Source organism: Echinops telfairi, unplaced genomic scaffold, assembly GCF_000313985.2.
Source record: "Echinops telfairi isolate 266 unplaced genomic scaffold, ASM31398v2 ScPeMD7_18;HRSCAF=68, whole genome shotgun sequence".
In the NCBI taxonomy this organism is placed as follows: Eukaryota; Metazoa; Chordata; class Mammalia; order Afrosoricida; family Tenrecidae; genus Echinops; species Echinops telfairi.
Window position 1 is genome coordinate 53,321,368 of NW_022103915.1, and position 4,046 is coordinate 53,325,413.

Below are 4,046 nucleotides of genomic sequence, written 5' to 3' on the forward strand. Positions count from 1 at the left end.
TGACACTCATTACAGACAAGCCGAGCTGTCTTGGGGCAGCTGAGGAATCTTAACTCAGTGCTCAAAGCTGCTGCCAGGCAGTGAGCAGTAGGATTCCATCTTATCTCTTAGCGCTAATCTGCTCACCACCCCTTCTTTGATCTGGCTGTATCTGGATAAAATAACACCCTTTTGGTTCCATTGCTCACACGCTGGAATTTTTTCTCATTTTGGCTCAGGGTGTTACTCAATAAAGTACAATTGTACAAAGTGCCGAGACAACACGTGCTCTCAACCTTGCCCGCACATTCCAAACACCAAGGGGAATTTGTATGAAGCTTCATTCCAGGACCCTCTTGGAGGAGCTCTGGTGGCTCAGTGGTTATGCGTTGGGCTGCTAACTGCAAATTCAGCGATTCAAAACCACCAGATGCTCCACTGGAAAAAAAAAATGAGGCTTTCTACTCCCATAAAGAGTTACAGTCTTGGAAACACACAGGGGCAGCTTGAGTCAGAATAGACTTGGTGGCAATGAATTTGGTTGTTGTGTTTTAGTTCAGAGGCCAATCAGAAGTTCAAGGGGTAGGTCCCAATGCCATAAAAGGTGACCTGTTGGTTCAAATGTAAGCCTAGGAGTGAGAACCAGACGTGGAACGATGAGTGATACAGGAATGGTAGACAGCAGTAAAATCATGAATTTGGTTTCTAAAACTATTTAAAAGGTGTTGTTAACTGCTCTTGAGTGGATGTTCCATTCACGATGACTCCATTCACAACAGAACAAAATGCTACACAGTCCTGCACCAACCCCATGATCAGTTTGAAATTAGATTGTTATGATTCCCATGGTTTTCAACAACCGATGTTCAGAAATAGAACTCCCAAGTCTTTCTTCCTAGTTTGTCTTCGACTGGAAGGTCCACCGAGACCTGTTCAACATCACAGCAACACATAGGTCTCCACCAACACGTGGGTGACACTAGCACATGAAGGACATTGGCCGTGAATCAAACCCAAGTTTCCCACATGAAAGGGGAGAACTAATGAATCACCACGAAACCTTCATTTCGAGGGTAGTCATTTAGAAAGGTGACCCAGAAAGCTTGGCCGATAAATCCCAGTAACTCCCGGCAACTCAAACTCGTGTTTAGATAACTTGAGTCTTCAAAAGACAAAGGGAGGTCTGTGGCTAAGCAGACACAGGTGCAAGTTCATCTAAAGAAGACAGCTGTCACTCCGTTCTGGTGAATTTTGTCCGCATAGAATGTGAATCACAAGATCAAATAGAAGGTAGGACACTGAGTTTCAACAATGGATAGATCACCTACTTCCATTGGAGTTGATTCTGACTCATTGCTGTCTAGGGCTTCCAAGGCTGTGAATCTTTTAAGGTTCAGCATCAAAGTTGACAGCCTCAACTTTCACCTTGTTGTGGTTGGCAGGCCAATGCTTCCCCCCGCCCAGCAGCACCACCCAGGGCTCCTTTCTCAGGCCTGTCAATTTAGCATCAACCAAGGATACTTAGTTGGATGGTAAACTCAGGTATGTGCGTAAGAGAAATTAATAGGTGGTCTGTTTATGAATGCCATACATAACCAGTAAAGTTATTTTTGGTAACTAGGTGATGAGAGAGCCAGAAAAAGAAAGTGTCAAGAAAATCCTGAGAAGAAAGTCTGACTTTAGAAAGTAGGTGTGAAACGTGACTGAAGTTTCAAAACTCAGGGTGAAAGGCAGAAGCTGTAGGGAATGAAGTCCTCGCAAAGCTCTCAGAAATGTCCACCTAATCGTCTTACGCCCTGACCCCTCAGGAAACTGTGATCATTTAAAGAGCTACTGTGTAGAGTTCCCAGGTATTAGGAGCACATGTGATCACATGTCATTTCCAGCTACCCAGCAGTTTCCTCAGCTCTCCACCGTTCAGGCGGGGCAGGTGAGACGTAGTCCTTCACCATGGGAAAGAGGCACTTATGTTCACAGGCCAGGCTGCTGGACAGAACTGGGCCCGTCAGAGTTTTTTCTCTGTCTCCCCCTCCTTTATTACGACATGGTCCAATGGCTTCCCATGCTTCCAACAGGTACATGAATTTCTTCACTTGACTATCATCTAGGAAATGGTGAGGGTTATAGTGGGTACACATGTGGCTTTCTACTCCCATAAAGATTTATGGCCTTGGAAACCCGCAGGGGTCATTCTACTCTGTCCTTCAGGGTCCTTATGAGTTGGCAGAGACTCAATGCCAGTGAACCTCATTTGGTTTTAGAGCATTAGACCAGCTCTCATGCTTGAAGATACTATTCTATTAGCTACCCTGACACTGCTGTTCCCCAGGGGCTCTGTGACCTCTCATGTTTCCCATGGTCTCTAATTGCAGGGGGTCTTTCTGTGTATTTAGTGCCTGGTGACTTCAAGTGGAGATACTTTTCTGTTGGCATTATGCGGCCCCTTATAAAGCTAGACAGTGCCAGCTCCAGGATGGCAGGCTTTTCTAAACATCATTTACAAAGGGAGTGGGCTTCTGTATCCTAGATTCTAATAGGCCAGGCCTCTTCACAAATTACAAAAAAAAAAAAAGCCAGACCACTTAACAATGCATCAATACCCACAGGAATATGTCAAACCTGAACTAAGCATTTGCAATTCTTTTTATTAATTTATAAAATCCACTTAACAAGGGCAAAGAATAAAATAATTTTCTAATTAAATATTAAACAACAAATTATCATCATGTCAATTTACACAAAGAATTTCAAATAAGTAGCAGACATGTATAGAAGTCCAATACTCTGCAGTGGCATTGCACATAGCCCATGATTAATAAAAGTTAAGTGAGTGTATTAGTGAGAAAGCTCACTGGGTTAGATAGCTCTCGGGTCTATTTCTTGGAGGACTACTTACTGATTACCAGAATACTTTTGAATCACAATTCCAAGGCTGAATATATTTATGAGACCGTGTACTAGGAGGAGTAATCCTTTTTTTCCCTATACCTCCAGGTCTAGGAAAAGCTGGAATATTCCTTGGTCTCAAACGTTACAATAACTGAAAACTTAAATTCTGCATATGCAAATTATCAACACAACCTTTAATATTGTCAGTTTCATCCGTCATTAGCTCCTAAATCATAATGGTGATGCCTGATGATTATGAGCAGTATTAAAAAATGTAGCAATTATCTTTTTTATTGCTCTTTGGTATTTTAGTTCAAGTAAGAAAAAAAGATTCATTTTTAAAAAATTAAATAACCATAACAAAATACACCCATAACCAAACCTAACTAGTATCCTTTTTCTCTTCCTGTCCTACCTCGCCACCACATTTCGTCAAAAGTCCCAAACTCCAGATTAAAGTGAGATCATACTCTTAACATGAAATGCATTTTATAGCAACAAGTGTAGATGAAAGAAAGTTAAAAGGAACAAATGACCAATTGCACTTTTTCAAAGCAACTGCTACATCTATTGCTGGGTAAGCATGCCAAGCGGTTCTTGGTATTCCTCGTGGGGACACGGATGACTGAAGATACTCAAGAAATGAGCTATGCATCTAGGATGCTTGGTTACCAACAGCATAGAAACTGAACTGAATGGTTACGTGAGCTAATTTTATTCCAGAATAATAACAGGTCTAGCCTGTTTATTTGTTTGGTGTCATGGGAATTTAAAATTTTAGATGCAAAATAAATATTTTTCAACACCTTTTTACTGCACTTCATACCATTAGCCTTATCAATTGCACCTATTCCATCATGAGCCAGAATTTACAGTCTTTATTGATTTTCAAATTCCAAGTATTATCAAAGCCTCCTATAGTAATTAGCCAGTAGTGACGAAACAACAGTAGTGTCTCATTTGTATTTGAGACAGTGGTGGAAAATTCTCAGTGGTTGACCTTACATTATTTTCTAGCCACTGGTTTTCCAGGCAAAAGTAACAGTTGTTGCTGTTGTGAGATGCATTCAAGTGAGATACATTCAAGCCAGATCTGACTCATGGCCACCTCATGGTACGACAGAACAAAGCACTGTCCAGATCTGTGCCAGGCTCACAGTTGCTGGTATGTTTGAGCC